This window comes from Pongo pygmaeus, chromosome 19, assembly GCF_028885625.2.
Source record: "Pongo pygmaeus isolate AG05252 chromosome 19, NHGRI_mPonPyg2-v2.0_pri, whole genome shotgun sequence".
Lineage (NCBI taxonomy): Eukaryota > Metazoa > Chordata > Mammalia > Primates > Hominidae > Pongo > Pongo pygmaeus.
In genome coordinates, this window is record NC_072392.2 from 35,263,778 (window position 1) to 35,283,951 (window position 20,174).

Here is a 20,174-nt window from a genome sequence, read left to right on the forward strand (position 1 = left end):
ACCTCAGTCTCCAGAGTAGCTGGGACCACAGCCACCTGCAAGTACACCCAGCTAATTTTTGTGTTTTTTGTACAGATAGGGTTGCACCGTGATGCCCAGGCTGATTTCAAACTCCTGGGTTCAAACAATCCCCTACCTCAGCTCCCCAAAGAGCTAGGATTGCAGGAGTGAGCCACTGCACCCAACCTATATTTGTATATATATTAAATTGTATATGTTAGGCCGGGCACGGTGGCTCATGCCTGTAATTCCAGCATTTTGGGAGGCCAAGGTGGGTGGATCACTTGAGGTCAGGAGTTTGAGAGCAGCCTGGCCAACATGGTGAAAACCCATCTCCACTAAAAAAAAAAGTTAGCTGGACATGGTGGAAGATGCCTGTATTCCCAGCTACTCAGGAGGCTGAGGCAGGAGAATCAATTGGACCAAACAGTGGAAGTTGCAGTGAGCCGATCACACCACTGCACTCCAGCCTGGATGAGAGCGCAAAACTACATCTCAAAAAACAAAACAAAAAAATTGTATGTTATTGTATGTATGTGTACATATTAAGTTGTATATACACATATTAAATATATATACTTATATTACACTTTATACACATACACTTGTTTCCTCATGCAATTTGTTTCAGCAGAAGTAAAAATTAATAAAGATATAAGTAGAAGAATATTTACAGAAGCGCTATTTTTGGTGGCAAAAGTACTTTAATATCTTAAAATGCTCATATAATGAAAGATACTTTAACTCTTACAAAGAATGAGTTAGCTTTTTATCTACTATAAAGGTACCCTAATATCTTTATACCTAAAGTGATATATGTGGGCAATTGTTATATTAAAAAAGGAGAATGCTTTATAATTAAAGAAAAAAGAAAGAAACGTTATATAGTAGCCCTCCCTTATCTGCAGGAGATGTGTTCTAAGACCCGCAGTGGATGCCTGAACCTTGGGTAGCATTGACCCAATTGCTGTCAATCAGAACACATTTCTGTTTATGATTTCCAAGCACAAATTTAATGCCTTTTTCATCTTAACTAAGCACTTATCACGTGGCTGTACTTTTTAGACCTTGGGTTGCAACAAACAATACTAACAGAAATTTATTTTTCCTTCTTACATTTTCACCGTCAGAGGATTTGTTCTTACCATTGATCTTAGCAACCTGAGCCCATGACTTCTCTCTTTTTCTTTCTTTCTTCCTCCCTTCCTCTTTCTTTCTTCTTTCTTTCTTTTTCTTTCTTTCATCTTTCTTTTTTTCTCTTTATTTTATGGATTTACTTATTTATTGAGATGGAATCTCAGTCTGTCACCCAGGTTGGAGTGCAGTAATGTGATATTGGCTCACTGCAACCTTCTCCTCCTGGGTTCAAGAGATTCTCATGCCTCTGCTTCCCAAGTAGCTGGGATTAATGTGCTCGCCACCGTGCCCAAATAATTTTTGTACTTTTTATAGCGATGGGGTTTCACCATATTGGCCAGGTTAGTCTCGAACTCCTAACCTCAAACGATCCACCCGTTTCAGTCTCCCAAAGTGTTGGGATTACAGGCATGAGCCACCACACCTGGCCTATATATTCTGTTGTTTGCTGGCCAATACTTATATGAATCTTGGAGAACATCAAGGAAAGATACTCATCATCTTGTTAACTGGTTATTTCAAGAGTGGAACTGGAGGGGGAATACTGCCTTTCCTGTGTATTTATTTGTAATGTTTCATTTTCATTATGAACATGCATTATTTTAATATGTTTAAATATTAATAAAGGGAGGTAAATATATGTAATTTTAATTCAAGCTGAAATCCTCAAGGCAATCACATATAATTAAATAGATGGAGCAAAGAAAACATTTAAAATACCTGAAGGAAAAGGAGGGAAGTCCGGGCAAGGAGGCTTATGCCTATGTCAGCACTTTGAGAAGCCAAGGCAGGTGGATCACTTGGGGTCAGAAGTTCGAGACCAGTTTAGCCAACATGGTGAAACCCTGTCTCTACTGAAAATACAAAAATTAGCCAGGCATGATGGCATGCACCTGTAATCCCAGCTACTTGGAAGGTTGAGGTGGGAGAATCGCTTGAACCCGGGAGGCAGAGGTTGCAATGAACCGAGATTGTGCCACTGCAGTTCAGCCTGGGTGACACAGTGAGACTCAGTGTCAATCAATCAATAAAAGGAGGGGGAAAAACACAAGTAAAAAATAAGTGATTCAAAAGTAGCAATGTACCATAATGCCTAAATTTGTGGGATTGGCAGGGTGTGATGGCTCCCGCCTGTAATCCCAGCACTTTGAGAGGCCAAGGTGGGTCGATCACCTGGTCAGGAGTTCAAGACCAGCCTGACCAACATTGTGAAACCCTGTCTCTACTAAAAATAAAAAATTTAGCAAGATGTGGTGGTGGACACCTGTAGTCCTAGCTACTAGGGAGGCTGAAGCAGAAGAATCACTTGAACCTGGGAATCAGAGGTTGCAGTGAGCTAAGATTGCCCCACTGCACTCCAGCCTGGGTGACAGCAAGACTCCCTCCAAATAAATAAATAAATAAATAAATAAATAACACTTTGTGGGACCAATTCCAATCAAGTCCAGGGGAGCACAAACTGGCGACCAACATCCCCCCTCAGATCCCTTCAGGGTCGAGAGAGTGCATCTGGAACAGACTGGGAAACTCCAGCAGGCAAAGTAGGGTGCCAGGAATAAACAGCACCTGACACATTCTCCATGTTCCCTCCACCCACCCCTCTCCCCACCAGGCTTCCATCAGGCTCCAATTCTGCACTCTCCCCAAGAGCCTCAGATTGCAACATTGCAAGGAAGACACCAATACTCAAAGTCACAGGTTTAGGAATCTGAGCTACAAAGAAAAATGAGCCCCTGCTTCCCCAACTGCCCGGTACTCCCTTCAGCACTGCTGCCCTGCACCTGCCCCCTCCTCCATAATTTGAGCTGTCCTCACAGAAGCTGGACAGATGGCCCGCCTGTCAGGAAAGAGGGGACCAGCATGTGGCAAATGCCTGGGGTATGTAGGAGCAGATGGTGAGATTAGCACAGGGATGTAAGAAACAAGTGGTTCTCAGACCAAAGACGACTCTGTGGGAGAGGGCACGTTAGGCCTTCATGGGGGCGTGCGCTGGACAGGAGCTCCCCAGTTACCGAAATAATTATCTGAGAAAGGCTCTGATCTGACCCGAAATGCCCTTGAATCCCGTGGCAATGCCTCAGCGTCTGGCAGTAATAGGCTTCTGTGCCCAGAATCTCTATGTCTGGAGGTGCCGCCTCCACCAGCCTCTCACAGTCCAGAGGTACCTCCCATTGGCACCTGATGGGTTAGGGAGGCTGTTCTTCCAGCTGTGACAGATCCAGCCAAGGAGCGCTCCCGGGACTTCTTAGTTGTTTCTTCCCACACACCTGCCACTCAAAGCCACAAACCACTTGCACGCCACCTTGAGGACACCTTAAAACGGCCATCTAGATCTGAACTGCACTGAGGGAATGGTCAGCTTTACTCCCATTAGATGGCTTGGCCCAAAGGACCTAGTGACCACCCAGACAAAAATTCTTCCTAAAAGCTGCATGCGTCTGTGGTCTCTAAGAGGCAAAACTAAATCCTAAAGAAAAAGCCAGCCCACCCCCACCTCCACCACAAAACAAAACAAAAACAAAACCCACCACCAACCCACCTTTCATGTGAGGAGTCCTTGAGAAGGGCCTCTCCAGCCAGGACCAGGCAAGGGAATCTGTGCACTTGGCCAGACCCAGAACACACAGTGTCAGGGACCTGACGGTCACACTCTGACCCCATAGAATTTCCACCACTGACACACAGATCAGGATGTGTCAACCTGAGAGATGACACCACAAATCTGGCTTTCACAGATTGATTCCACACACATCCCATCACTGACACCAGATTCCCTCATCACTGACCCTACATATCCACAAGAATTGATTCCATGGACCTCATCACTATCCCAAAGACCACACATCACTAGAGATCATCATCTCTCACCCCAGGGACCCCACAGATTCCCCATCCCTGATTCCAGGATCTATAGAACCTCATCTCTTGCCCCCACAGACCTATTAATAAAAGGATACATTTATAGGAGACTGTGTTGACCATTTTGCACACCCATTGCGTGCGCGTGTGTGTGTGCGCGCTGATTAATGGACTTAGGTAAAGTTTAGCGTTTTGGTAGGCAATGCAATTTTTCAATGCCTTTTCTTTTTCTTGTACATCTTTAAAGGCCTTACTCTAGTAAGTGTGCATTGCAGTTTATTAATGCCTATCCCTTATTGAGTCCTTGTCATGCATATTTGTTATTAATCATAATTCACAATTCTTGTAATTCAGAGACACCAGAGATTCACATAAGAAGAATGGCTTTGGGTTTTTATTTATTTGTTTTGGTTTCTGTAGATTATCAGATTCATTCATTTGTATCAAGTCACTAAGTGTATACTTGGTTTTCTAAAAAAAAATTCCAATTAATTTTTTTTTAAGACAGGGTATCACTCTGTCACCCACGCTGGAGTGCAGTGGTATAATCATGGCCACTGTAGCCTCAACCTCCTGGGCTCAAGTGATCCTCCCTCCACAGCTTACGGAGTAGCTGAGACTACAGGCATGAACCAATATGCCCACCTAACTAAATATTTTTTTGTAGATATATGTGTCACACTATGTTGCAGAGACTGGTCTTGAACTCCTGGGCTCAACTGATCCTCCCACCTTGGCCTCCCAAAGTGTTGAGATTACAGGTGCGAGCCACTGTACTCAGCTGACAAAATCTTAAAAAGAGGAAAATACTTTGGGGCCTAATGTAAAATTTCCACTGAGATGATGCATCAGAAATTAAGGTAGAATAAGATGGCCCTAGGGCATCAAAACAACAAAAACTAAATCTTGGGCTGGATGCGGTGGCTCATGCCTCTAATCCCAGCAATTTTGGAGACCAAGGTGGGGGACTCACTTTAGCTCAGAAGTTTGAGACCATCTAGCCACCATGGTGAAACACTGTCTCTACTGAAAATACAAAAATTAGCCTGGAGGTTGCACTGAGCCAAGATTGTGCCAATGCACTCCAGTCTGGGCAATAGAGGGAGATTCTGTCTCAAAAAAAAAAAAAAAAAAAAAGAAGAAGAAACAAAATCTTAATTTCTTCATCAAATGTAAAAAATATGGACTGGACTCTGGAGGAATAATACACAAAAAGACACATAGGCACTATTTTTTTTGAAGTTTTATTGAGAAATATTGATAACATACCACAGAAGCCACTGATTTAAAGTGTAAAATTCAATGGTTTTCAGTATATTTGCACTGTTATGCAAACATCACCACAACAAATTTTAGATCATTTTCATTACCCTGAAGTAAACACCATATCCCTCCATTTCCCCCCAACTCCCCTAACTCTGGGCCACCACTAATCTACTTTCTGTTTCTATGTATTGGTCTATTTTGGACATTTTATTTAAATGGAATTACATAACATGTGGTCCTTTGTGACTGGCTTGTTTCACTTAGCATAATGTTTTCAAGGTTTATTCAATCTTACATGTGCAGAGGGGGCACATTACATAAGGATAAACCTGGGATGGGGGGTGCTTACTGATTGATTTGGAAACTTCCCTCCAAAATTGTAAAGGGAAATGATTGGTTTCAAATAGAGGAAAAACCTATTCAGGCTAAAATCCTGTTTTCAGCAGTTTGTAATGTGGGGTTTTATCGCAAAGAATGGCAAGACTTTTAGGCTTATTTTCCGCAAATTCTCCCTGTGTTTGGGGAACAGTCACAGAATGTGGAGGAATGGGCTTCTAGGCTGTGTGGCTGGAGATTCAAGTCCAGGAGAACACAGGTCCCAGGGTAGGCAAAGAAAAACAGTGTAAGAGTGCCAACAGAATGCTTTGAAATGGAAAATTTTAAATGTTCCCTCCAAAAGGAGTCCCAGATAACCACACAAAAGAGGACTTTGCTGGGCAGGTCCATCGCAATGGTTCAATAACAAGACACAGACAGATTGGGAAAGAAGGAAGTTTATTTCTGCAGCCACTTACAGGGAGAAGCACCGGGTAACTCACCAGATCAACTCGAAGTTACAAGTTTTTTTTTTTTTTCTAGTGCTTATATACTTCTTAAGCTCCATGTGGGATTGCACCTACAAGCAGGAGTGTTTCATTCAATCAGCAGCTAATTTTTAATTCGGGTCTAGCGTCTGGAAAGATTTCTCTAGAGTCTTGGTAAGTTTCTGAATCTTAAGACAGGCCAAGGTGAATGTGTAAGAATGCTATCATTATTCTATTCAGAATTTAGGGTCTGAGAAAACCCAGGTGGGATCTCAATGGGTTGGTTTTCACATTCCATCCCTGATACTCAGGCACCAGTTTCTTCATTTCTTTAACGTTAACTTATGCATTCATCAAAATTATAGTAAAGGGTTAGTAGAAACTGTTCTGGTTGCTATTGGAAACCTGGCGTGCCACACTGCCATAGGAACTGAAGCCCACTACAGAACATCGAAAATGCCTGCGAACACTGACTTTACTGACCATTCAATTAAATTGCAGAAAAGCAAGCTCACGCTGCCTCCCTGATCTGTCCTCCAGAATTGCTAGTTAGAAACGTGTACATTGTCCCAGGTTCAGTTTTGCAAAGATGGAGTCTGGCAGTGAAAGCATTTGTTTGAGTTCATGCGTTAAGGTCTGCTTTGTCTGTTTCTTTTATATTTGTTTACGTGTGTTTTTTTGAGACGGAGTTTCAATCCTCTTGTCCAAGCTGGAGTGCAATGTGGCGGTCTCGGCTCACTGAAACTTCCGCCTCCTGGATTGAAACCGTTCTCCTGCCTCAGCCTCTCAAGTAGCTGGGATTACAGGCATGCGCCACCATGCCCGGCTAATTTTTGCATTTTTAGTAGAGATGGTGTTTCACCATGTAGGCCAGGATGGTCTTGAACTCCTGAGCTCAGGCAATCCACCCGCCTCGGCGTCCAAAGAGCTGTGATTACAGGCATGAGCACCCTAGGCCGGCCTATTTTATTTTAAGACGAAGTCTTGCTCTGTCGCCCAGGCTGGAGCGCAGTGGCACGAGCTCGGCTCACTGCAACCTCTGCCTCCGGGATTCAAGCGATTCTTGTGCCTCCGCCTCACAAATAGCTGGGATAACAGGCGCCCACCACCATGCCTGGCTAATTCTTTATTTTTAGTACGGACGGGGTTTCACCATGTTGGCCAGACTGGCCTCGAACTTCTGACCTCAAGTGATCCGCCCAGCTCGGCCACCAAAATTGCTGGAATTACAGGCGTGAGCCACAACACCCAGCCCCATTTCCTTTATTTTATTTATTATTTCGAGAAGGAGTTTCGCTCTTGCCATCCAGGCTGGAGTGCAGTGGCGCGATCTCGGCTCACTGCAACCTTCACCTCCTGGGTTCAAGCTCTTCTCCTGCATCAGCCTCCGGAGTAGCTGGGATTACAGGCGCATGCCACCATGCCCAGCTACATTTCCTTTATTTTATTTTTTATAATTTACTAGCCTGTTTGTTGATAACAAGACTGGCGGTGCTCAAGGTTGGTCTGGGTGCTCACCGGGCGGTGGGCGTGGACCAGGTGGGAGGGTCTCCAGTGCCTGGTACAAATCTGCAAGAAAGTGCAGGAAACGGCACTAAGGGTGATAGTAAAGTTTTGGTTTGGCGGGGCGGGTAGGCGTTCCAGCGCAGAAATGCGCAGGAAAGGTTTTGCTGTGCTTGTAGGCAGGTCATCCCCAAGAGCTCCTTATTGGCTTGCAGTGAGACAAGATCGCGCCACTGCACTCCAGCCCGGGCTAGAGAGTGAGACTCTGTATCAAAAAAAAAAAAAAAAAAATAGTGAATGAATATCCATTGATGCATGAAATGGCTGCATTAAAGGAAAACTAGCCAAGAAAAGACAAGGCAAAAAAAAGTCAAGGATCAGTATGAAAAATAAATATATTTTAAAATATTTGTTTTTAAAGCAACAACACGGGTTTAAATTTTAAAGGGAAAGAAGTAGCTCCGAGATAGAGGAAACAGGATGGCTTCTGAAAAGGGAACATTATTCTTTGAAATGGAAAGAAATTATGACAAGAGGGTAGCACAGACTGAAGAGGTGGAGGTAAAAGGGGGTTCTTGGCCAGACACAGTGGCTCACACCTGTAATACCAGCACTTTCGGAGGCCAAGGCAGGTGGATCACCTGAGGTCAGGAGTTGGCCAGCCTAGCCAACATGGTGAAACCACGTCTCTACTAAAAATACAAAAATTAGTTGGGCATGGTGGGTGCCTATAATGCCAGTTCCTTTAGAGGCTGAGTCAGGAGAATTGCTTCAACCCAGGGGCGGAGGTTGCAGTGAGCCAAGATCGCATCACTGTTCTCCAGGCTGGGTGACTGAGGAAGACTCTCTCTCAAATTAAAAAAATTTTTAAAAAAGTGTGTGTGGTGGGGGTATCTTGACTTTTCTCCATGTGTCTTAGGCCAAAACTCTTACATGGTACCTTGCGGAAGAGATTCCTCAACCAGTACCTTTATGGTGCTGCCTCCCTGATGGGCTGGGTTCTAAACAGCAGTGCCTTCCCCATCTTCTCAGTCCTTACTCACCTGGGCACCATCCTCCCAGTACATCCCTTGAAACCCTCCAGGGCTCTTTCCCTTGCTCCAGTAAGGAAATCACATCAGGCTTTGGACAGAGAGACCTGTTTATAAGAAAAGAAGTAAGATGGCCAGGCACAGTGGCTCACTCCTGTAATCCCAGTACTTTGGGAGGCCAAAACAGGTGGAGTGCTTGAGGTCAGGAGTTCAAGACCAGCCTGACCAACAGGGTGAAACCCCGTCTCTACTAAAAACACAAAAATTAGCCAGGCGTGGTGGTGGTTGCCTGTAATCCCAGCTACTCAGGAGGCTGAGACATGAGAATCTCTTGAACCCGAGATGAATGTTGGAGTGGACTGAGATCGCACCATTGCACTCCAGCCTGGGTGATAGAGTGAGACTTCATCTCAAAAAAAAAAAAAAAAAAAAAAAAAAGAAAGAAAGAAAGAAAGAAAAGAAGTAAGACATACTCGTGCTGTACCTGAATTCAGTTAGTCCCTTAGTACTCACGAAGGACTAGAGAAAGGTGTAAAGTTCTGAAGCATGGAGAAGATGGAGTGACCCCAAAGAGCTGCCCATCTATTAATCTACAAAACGTAAAACAATTCCCTAGGCAGCAGGTGAAATGTCACCCAGAGAAGTGAAAGCTACACCCAAAATTCATGAGTTATTTGGGGATAGACATCCTTACCTAGTGAGACCAGGCTGCTATACTTCTCCATCATTACATTTCTGTATAAGTCCTTCTGAGCAGCGTCCAGGCACTCCCATTCCTCCTGAGAGAAGTCTATAGACAGATCCTGGAACATGCCCAACCCCTGAAATGACAAACCCAGGCAGCACTGTTGAAATTGAAGGAAAGGTTTTTAAGATGAAGGAAGAGATGGAAAGGTGCTGAAGGATGGAGGGAATATAGTGAGTGGACCGGCTAGTCTGAGAGTGGGGAAGAGTAAAAAAATTAGTGTAACTTCAACAAAGTACCTCCGTGTTCATGAATGTTCCTGTTGTGGCCAGGAAACCTCCTTCATAGAATGGGACATTCCCAGTATTCCATGGTTAGAGCTTGGAATGAATAAAGTACATTGATATATAATATTATTTCCCAAATAAATGAAATAGAGTTGAAAAGCACACAGCAAGCTGTAGGCCTGGCAAAGCTTCAAGAATATTACAGTAAACATCTGATATGCAGGTTACTATTTACAACAAAAGCTTAATAAATAGGCACTTCCCCCTTACCATTTTCTTTCTTGTTTTTTTTTTCTCATTTCATTTTTTTGTTTTTGTTTTCACTTTAAGACAGGGTCTCGTTCTGTTGCCCAGGTTGGAGTACAGTGGCACAATCACAGCTCACTGCAGCCTCAACCTCCCAGGCTCAGGTGATCCTCCCACCTCAACCTCTGTATTAGCTTTGACTATAGGCATGTGCCACCATGCCCAGCTAATTTTTTTTTGTATTTTTAGTAGAAATGAGGTTTTGCCATTTGGCCAGGCTGCTCTCAAACTCCTGAGCTCAAGCAATCCATCTTTGGCCTCCCAAAGTGCTGGGATTACAGGCATGAGCCACCACACCCAGCCTTGTCTCTTTTCTTAAAGGAAGACAGGATCTTTCAAAAATATCTACAAAAAGTTTAAAAACCTCTATTGGCCAGGCATAGTGGCTCGCACCTGTAAACCCAGCACTTTGGGAGGGCAAGGTTGATGGATCACCTGAGGTTAGGAGTTTGAGACCAGCCTGACCAACATGGAGAGACCATTTTAGTCTCTACTAAAAATACAAAATTAGCTGGGTGTGGTGGCACATGCCTGTAATCCCAGCTACTTGGGAGGCTGAGGCCGGAGAATCGCTTGAACCTGGGAGGTGGAGGTTGCAGTGAGCCGAGATCGCACCACTGCACTCCAGCCTGGGAATAAGATTGAAACTCTGTCTCAAAAGAAAAACAACAATTACAACAACAACAAAACCTCTATTGCACTTTGATAATTAGTACTTCCATAAAATAGTATAGATAGTACTTTGATAATTAAATGTACATTGGCTGGATGTGGTAACCCACACCTGTAATCACAGCAGTTTGGGAGGCCAAGGCAGGTGAACTGCTTGAGCTCAGGAGTTCAAGATCAACCTGGGCAACATGGCAAATCCCTATCTCTACAAAAATATATATCATATACAAATTAGCCAGATGTAGTGGGACATGCCTCTAGTCCCACCTATTTGGGAGGCTGAGATGGGAGGATTGCTTGAGCCTAGGAGGTCAAGGCTGCAGTGAGCTGTGATCCTGCCACTGCACTCCAGCCTAGGCACCAGAGCAAGATCGTGTCTCAAAAAAAAAAAAAGTCAGGCGCGGTGGCTCACGCCTGTAATCCCAGAACTTTGAGAGGCTGAGTAGGGCAGATCATGAGGTCAAGGGTTCAAAACCATCCTGGCCAACATGGTGAAACTCTGACTGTACTAAAAATACAAAAATTAGTTTGGCATGGTGGTGCGTGCCTGTAGTCCCAGCTACTCAGGAGGCTGAGGCAGGAAGAATTGCTTGAACCCAGATGGGGAGGTTGCAGTGAGCCAAGGTCGTGCCACTGCACTCCAGCCTGGTAACAGATCGAGAGTGCGTCTCAAAAAAAAAAAAAAAAAAAAAGAGTGGGTATCATGGTAGGAATAAACTGCACACAGGTCAGACGAAAGTTACAAGGGCATCTGTCAGTATAAACAAGCTTCCTGTGAGACACCTGGTCATGGGTCAGACACTTGAGCATTAGGCTGTGGGCCAGGAAAAAGAAATTTCTGGTGAAAGGCTACTCTAAAGACCCACAGGCCCCTCCCCTAGAGCTCCATTAGAGTGAGGTAGAGTTTATAGCCATTCTCCTGAGAGACCTCAAGACCCAATTAAAAGAAAACCATAACATTTGTTATATAGAAGGCATTTTCCAAACAGTAGTTCAAAGAGAAAAGATATAGTCTTCCTTTGGATATAAAACAAAATCTCAAAATACACCAAAACTGTTTTGCTTTTACTGAATAATTTTTGTGCATATGTGTTTAGCTGCAAGTGGCTAACAAGCTGTGATTTTCTTTCCTTTCCCTTTTTTTGTTTCTTGAGACAGTCTTGCTGTGTCACACAGGCTGAAGTGCAGTGGCCTGATCTTGGCTGACTGCAACCTCAGTCTCCCATAGCTGGGATTACAGGTGCCTGCCACCACACCCAGCTAATTTTTGTATTTTTAGTAGACACGGGGTTTCACTGTGTTGCCAAGTCTCGTCTCGAAATCGTGGCCTCAAGTGATCCACCCACATTGGCTCCCAAAGTACTAGGATTACAGGCATGAGCCACCATGCCTGGCCAACTCTGATTTTCTAACTTGCCTCATGTATCAGGTTCATACTGGGAAAAAAACAGGTCAGAGCCTTTGGAGCCATGTGTACAGATGTGCAGTAGCTCTGCTAGTAACACTGCTGCTTGCTTCAGCTCTTAAGACAAGAGCTCTGCCCTTGGTCTAGCTGTCTCTCATTCCCCCTAACAGATGCACAATCATGTCACTCCAGTAGATTCACTTTCAATATCCCATCATTAGATTAAAACCAACAGGCCAAAAAGGTAACTTGAGGAAATGCTTTCACATCCACAGTGCTCTCATAGGGCCAGTATCATTTAGACATGTCAGGACCATGGTTGCAGGGGACAGAATGGAGTGTCATCCTTAACTGGCCATCCAATATCATCAGCATGAACAGGAGGATTTTATAGGATATTATCTGATGTTTTCTGAATATTACCTTACAAATGCTCCTTTATTTATAACTTAAGAATAGGGACCCTGTCTTTTAAAGCTTTATACATCCTCAAGTAAAGGTTTTTCATATTAAATCCATTAATAATATCTAAAGGCTGACCTGGAAATTCCATTTCTAAGTATTTATCCAAAGTAAAGAAGTTTTTTCTTTTTTTGAGACAGAGTTTCTCTCTTGTTGCCCAGGCTGGAGTGCAGTGGTGTGATCTTTGCTCACTGCAACCTCTGCCTCCTGGGTTCAAGGGATTCTCCTGCCTCACCCTCCCGAGTAGCTGGGATTACAGGCATGCACCACCACGCTCAGCTAATTTTGTATTTGTAGGAGAGACGGGGTTTCTCCATATTAGTCAGGCTGGTCTCAAACTCCTGACCTCAGGTGATCCACCCACCTTGGCCTCCCAAAGTGCTGGGATTACAGGTGTGAGCCACCACGTCCTGCCAAGATTTTTTTTTTTTTTTGAGACAAGTCTCAATCTGTTACCCAGGCTACAGTGCAGTGAGGTGATCACAGCTCACTGCAACCTCTGCCTCCTGGGTTCAAGTGATTTTTGTGACTCAGCCATCAAAGTAGCTTGGAATACAGGCACACACCACCATACCCCACTAATTTTTTTTGGTATTTTTGGTAGAGAGCAGGTTTCACCATGTTAGCCAGGCTGGTCTCAAACTCCTGGCCTCAAGCAAGGCCACTTTGGGAGGCTAAGGTGGGCAGATCATCTGAGGTCAGGAGTTCAAGACCAGCCTGGCCAACATGGTGAAACCCTGTCTCTAATTAAAATACAAAAGGTAGCCAGGCATTGTGGCAGGTGCCTGTAATACCAGCTACTCAAGAGACAGAGGCAGGAGAATTGTTTCACCCTGAGAGGTGGAGGTGGCAGTGAGCCAAGACTGTGCCACTGCACTCCTGTCTGGGCAACAGAGCGAGACTCTCTACCAAAATATAAATAAATATAAAAATACAAAAAAGCCAGGCACAGTGGCTCATGCCTGTAATCCCAGCGCTTTGGGAGGCCGAGGCAGGTGGATGACTTGAGATCAGGAGTTCCAGACCAGCCTGGCCAACATGGCAAAACCCTGTCTCTACTAAAAATACAAAAATTAGTCGGATGTGGTGGCTCACCCTCTAACCCCAGCTACTTGGGAGGCTGAGGCAGGAGAATCGCTGGAACCTGGGAGGCAGAAGTTGTAGTGAGCAGAGTTCATGCCATTGCACTGCAGCCTGGGCAACAAGAGTGAAACTCCATCTCAAAAAAAAAAAAAAGGATACAAAAAATTAGTGGGGTGTAGTGGCGCATGCCTGTAATCTAGGCTACTCAGGAGGCTGATGCAGGAGAATCACCTGAACCTGGAAGGTGAAGATTACAGTGAGCTGAGACTGCACCACTGTATTCCAGCCTAGGTCACAAGAGCCAAGAGCGAGAATCCATCTAAAAAAAAAAACAATTTCTATTTGGGGGACAAAATAAAAGAAATGGAGTGAAAGAGATGTAAGGAAATTGAAAGTCAACAGGCTCATAATGCCAATAAATAATGATGGAACAAAGAAATCAGTATTGGCTAAATAAAACCAACGTGTTTTTAAATATTTTTTCAAAATTTAGACAAAGTTTTCCAGTACACTGAGACACTTCTACTATCCAGACTATAATATTGGCTGAGCACAGTGGCTTATGCCTATAATCCCAGCACTTTGGGATGCCAAGGCAGGAGGATCGCTTGAGCCCAAAAGTTCACGTCAAGCCTGGGAAATATAGGGAAACACTGTCTCTGCAAAAATAAAATAAAATAAAATAAAATAATAAGCCAGGCATGGTGGTATACATCGGTGAGCTGTGACCACCCCACTGCACTCTAGGCTGTGTAACAGAGCAAGACCCTGTCTCAACAAAAAAACTAGAATATAGAATAAATGACATTCGGGTAAGTGGAATATTAGGTGTTCAATAAACATAGGTTATTCCCTCCCCATCTCCATAGAATCATCAATTTTTTTTAAAAGAGAAGTTTTGATTAGAATCTAAAAATATCAATACTTGTCTTTCCAAAAAAGGAGGGAGGAGTTAAATACAACAATTTCTTGGTTATTTCTATTTTTTTCATTGTTGCTTAATATTAGTAATGAAAATGCAATTGCTCCCTTTCAAACATAGTTTTAATTAGTTGCACAAAATGCCACCTTATAGTCTGATATACTTCAAATTTCCCTATCTATGAAAGCTAAATTTGGATATTATCATCTCAAGGATATTAAAATCTCTGTCTTTAAATCTATCTAGGGTTCTACATTTTCTGTAAGCCTTAGTGAATCTCACTATAGTCCTCCTTCCCTTTAAAAATGCAGTGATAGGCCGGGTGCAGTGGCTCTTCCCTGTAACCCCAGCACTTTGGGAGGCTCAAGTGGGAAGATTGCTGGAGCTCAGGGGTTCAAGACCAGACTGGGCAACATGGCAAAACCCCGTCTGTGCAAACATTACAAATATTAGCCCGGCATGGTGCCATATGCCTATAATCCAGCTACTTGGAAGGCTGAGGAGGGAGGATCCCTTCAGCCCCGGAGGTCAAAGCTGCAGTATTCCCTGATCCTGCCACTGCACTTTTGGAGGCTGAGTAAGGTGGATCACCTGAGATCAGGAGTTCGTGACCAGCCTGGCCAATATGGTGAAACCCTGTCTCTACTAAAAATACAAAAATTGGTTGGGTGTGGTGGCAGGTACCTGTAATCCCAACTATTCAGGAGGCTGAGACAGGAGAATTACTTGAACCTGTGAGGCGGAGGCTGCAGTGAGCCAAGATTGCACCACTGCAGTTCAGCCTGGGCAAGGCAGAGTGAGACTCTGTCAAAAAAATAAAATAAAATAAATACAAATAAATAAATAAAGAAGAAAAAGAAAGAAAGAAAAAGAAAATCAGTGATAGGTGAGTCACCTCATGCATGTAATAATCATAGCACTTTGGAGGCAGAGGGGGAGGATCACTTGAACTCAGGAGTTCAAGACCAGCCCAGACAACATAGTAAGTCTTCTTCCCTACTGAAAATTATTTTTAATTACGCCACAGTGCTAGTGTGTGCCTCTGGTTTCAGCTTATTTGGCAGGCTGAGGTAGAAGGATCATTTGAGCATAGGAGATCAAGGCTGCAAAGAGCTGAGATCGTGCCACTGCACTCCAGCCTGGTAGACAGAGTGAGACCCTACCTCAAAAATAAAAATAAATACATGAATAAAAATTCAGCGATGGAGTTGATGGACTTGAGGTTGAAGACCCCCAACGTGTACCCGTTTGGAAAAAACTCAACCTGTGTTCTTCCTCTGCTTCACACCAAAACCACAACAATCAACCCAGAAGACTTCTGTGGCCTCAAAATATGAGGAGATTTCTCCCTATCAGCAAGCAAGGAATCAGTTCTGCAGCAGACACCAGCTGGGTGTCTACCAATTCGATTCTGACACTATCTACCATGAGATAGTGTCACCCCACAGATTGAGGGCTCAGCCCCCAAAACTGCCCCCCTTTCAGACACCAGTCACAAGTCCCAGCCTCTGGAAATTATGACTGATGGGTTTAATTTGGAGTTCCTATGACCCCCTCTTTGGGTTTGATTAATTTGCTAGAATAAAATGCCTCACAAACCTCAAGGAAACACATTTACTGTTTGATTATAAGGACATTCCAAAGGATATAGATGAAGAGATGCCTAGCGTGAGGTATAGGAGAAGGGGCACAGAGCTTCCATCCCCTCCCTGGGCATGAACCTCCAGGAACCTGCATGTGTTCAGCTCTCTGGAAGCTCTCCGAATCCACTCCTTTTGGGTTTGTAAGGAGGCTTCATTACATAGGCATGATTGATTAAACCATTGACCACTTGCCATCAACTCAATCCTCAGTCCCCTCCACTCCCCAGGGGTGGGAGGGTAGGGGCTGAAAGTCCCAACCCTCTAATCCTGCCTTGGTCTTTCTGATGACCAGCCCACATCCTGAAGCTATCGCTCAATCACTAACATATAAAAAGCCAAAGCCTGGGTGCGGTGGCTCACGCCTGTAATCCCAACACTGGGAGCCTGAGGCAGGCAGATCACTTGAGGTCAGGAGTTTGAGATCAGACTGGCCAATATGTTGAAACCCCGTCTCTACTAAAAAATAAAACAAAGACAAAAATTAGCCGGGTGTGGTGGCACATGCCTGTAGTCTACTCGGGAGGCTGAGGCAGAAGAATTGCTTGAACCCAGGAGGCAGAGGTTGCAGTGAGTGGAGATTGCACCACTGCACTCCAGCCTGGGTGACAGAGCAAGACTCCGTTTTCAAAAAAAACAAAAAACAAAAAACAACAAAAAAAGCAAGCCCTTAGGACATTCCAAGGATTTTAGGAGTTGTATGCCAGGAAATTGGGACAAAGACCAAATCTGTATTTGACAAAATCACAGAACCGTATGAATATTTAATTCAATACAGACATGGAAACTGGCCCAAGCATTTACTCACAGATGACTGGGCAAATCCCTGGTCCTGTGGATACAAACTATTGATCAAACCCCCAATCTCATTCCTACCCCTAAAATACAGCAGAGTGAAAGATCTTATTACCTATTTGGACTGACATTAACACCATCCCTTAAACTGCATGGCTTTCAATCCCAGGGCTATGGCATGTGATGCCACATAGAATATGCACGAATCTTCTCTCCAGCAATTGAGTTGTTAGAATAAAGGCTCTTGTCTTTACCTTCTTTTTCTCACAGCCAAGAATATTAAGGAAGGTGGACACAAAGGATGAAGTTGGAACGGAAGTTTAATAAGCAAAAGAAGAAAGCTCTCCCCAGCGGAGAGGGGACCCGAAAGAGGGTTGCAACTAGGAGGCTGAATCTGGGGGTTTTGTGAACTGGGAAGGGGAAGAATGTGCTCACTGGTCTGTGGACTGTCTTGGAGAAAGCACTACTTCACTTGGCCCGGGAACTTAGATTGGGACCAATCAGAGGCTGAAGTGAAAGCTTGGCCCAGGACCATTCAGGGGCTGAAGTGAAAGTTGGGCCCAGGACCAATCAGGGGCTGAAGTGATGATTCATAGAGGTTCGGCTCACAGTCCAAAGCACGTCCAGAAAAGGAAAGTGGCCGCCGGAGCCTGTTAGTCCAAGCTGCACCGTTTTGTAAGCCCCCACCATTTCACAGACCCTGGTCAAAGGGAAACATTCCACTGGGGTTTGGGCTGCGAGAAACATCCTCCTCAACCGCCTGACTTCCTTATCACATCCTGCTGGGGAAAGGCCCAAGAAACATCCTTATCAACATTCTCCCAGGCAACAAGCCATACTGCCCAGACCCCTCCTGCCCAGGCCTATAATTACTCCAGCCTGTAAGCGGCAGTGGGCTCTGGCATTTAGTTGGTCCCCTCCATAGAGCCGCCAACTCTCTCTCTTTCTTTAACCTTCACTTTCCTTTCAAAATCTAACAGAGCTCACCGTATACATGCCCACAAAAAAGCGACTATTTCCTGGAAGCCCGCTGGTCACACAAAGAACAAAGGCATTTCTATGTTGGGCCTCGGTCCCTTATTAATGCAGCTGAGGAATGTCTTTAGGACAATCCCCTTTGCTAGTTTTCCTTCTCTGTGCCTGCAGCCTGATTTTTCAGGCTGTTTCGCTGTTTAAAGGAGTTTTACCGAGGACCCGCCCTAACTCCCTAAAGGGTTTTTTCTCTCAAGTGAACACACAAAGTTCCAATCGCACACATGCCTCCCCATATCCACTTACCCTCTGCTTCACAGCCAATCACACTCTCCTCTCTCACACAGACCACGGGGCCACACAAGTTGCACCTGCACAGCCACAGACCTGCAACTCACGCACACACAGTACTGCACACACAGGCAAAGTTACACACCCACCCTGGGACACGCAGCCCCAACCACACAGTCACCGGTTGTCCACATCCGCACACACAACGTGGCTCGTCCAGGACACACATATTCACTCCGAGCGCGCACAGTCACAAGCGCCCACCTGATCACCCAGAGTCAGCACCACACAGCCAGTCACAGACCACGAAGACCCACGGCAACCGTCGCAATCACACACGCAAAATCCTCTCTTCAGCCCTCCACACACAAAAGGACCGGAGCCGGATTCCTCATTCTCAGCTTTCTCTAGTTCTGCTTGGGGCCAGCCTGGCCAAGTGACTCCGGACTCCAAGGCGGAGCAGCAGCTAATTGTGCCCAGCGAAAGATTCTGCCACCTGGCTAAGAGGAAGCCGAAATCTCGTGAGACGTGGTGTTGGCCTGTGGGATCCTCCAGGAAATGTAGTCCAGAGCCCGACTGCTCCCCTACTAAAAATACAAAAATTAGCCGGGCCTGGTGGGCGCCTGTAATCTCAGCTTCTTGGAAGGCTGGGGCAGCAGAATCGCTTGAACCTGGGAGGTGGAGGTTGCAGTGAGCCGGGATCGTGCCGTTGAACTCCAGCCTGGGTGACAGAGCGAGACTCAAAAAAACAAAGTCAGCAGACATGTCTGCTGCCCACATGAGGTTTACATTCTAGTCTGGAGAAAAAAAAAAGATTTTAAATTAAAAGGGGAAAATGAAGTAATTTTATATTGTGATAAATACTATGAAATAAATCAATAGGTGGTATAAGCAGTAACTTGAGGGATACTTCCGTAGCATTGATAGGACGGGTGTCTGAGAGAGAACCCTGGAGCTTTGGTGGTGAGGAGCCAGCAGTGTGGAAGGGTATTCCAAGCAGAGGCACACTTACACTGAAGACCCTGAAAAATCAGAGAGCGCTTGGAGCGTTGCGGAAATAGAAAGCAGTCTGGTGTGACTGAAGATTAGCAAGTGAGTGGGAAATTAGTTTAGATTTAGGATGCAGAGGTCGGCATTTTCGGATTCATATGAGAAAATGATAGTGCTGAGATTACAGGCGTGAGCCACTGCACCCAGCCCCAAACCAAATTTTTATAGCAGCAAGAATAGATGTTCTGGTAGGGTCAGCGTCTAAAGATTTTACAAACAATATCTCTTCTTCTAGTTTGCAGTCATTATTGAAATAACAAACATGTCCTATTGTCAGGCCTTACTCTCAGTAACTGATTTCATTGATCTGAATACAAAACTTACTTGATTAATCAGCTACTCTTTGGTATTACCTGACATCTCATTAATGCATCTTTGAATTGAATTATTGCTCAATAGGAGTGATTGTGAAATAGTGGCAATGTGTTACATCACTATTGAAGTTACCGTCTCTAATGTGAGTCCTATGACAGTTTCAGCAAGTATAAAGCACTATGGGGTTTTACAATGATTTCTGTAATCTTTTCTTTTTTTTGAGAGACAGTCTCTCTCTGTTAGCCAGGCTGGAGTGCAGTGGCATGATCTCAGCTCACTGCAAGCTCCGTCTCCGGGGCTCAAGTGATTCTCCTGCCTCAGCCTCCCGAGTAGCTGGGATTATAGGCGTATGCCACCACGCCCGGCTAACTTTGTATTTTTAGTAGAGATGGGGTTTCACCATGTTGGCCAGACTGGTCTCAAACTCCCGACCTCAGGTAATGCGCCTGCCTTGGCCTCTCAAATTGCTGGGATTACAGGCGTGAGTCACCGTGCCTGGCCTATTTCTGCAATTTTATAAGGCAATTATTTCATCATAATTTGTTTGCTTATCCTTTTTTTTCTTTTTGAGACCGAGTGTTGCTGTATAGTCAAGGCTGGAGCATGGTGCTGCAATCTCAGCTCACTGCATCCTCCGCCTCTCAGGCTGAAGCGAGTCTCCTGCCTCAGCCTCCCGAGTACCTGGAATTA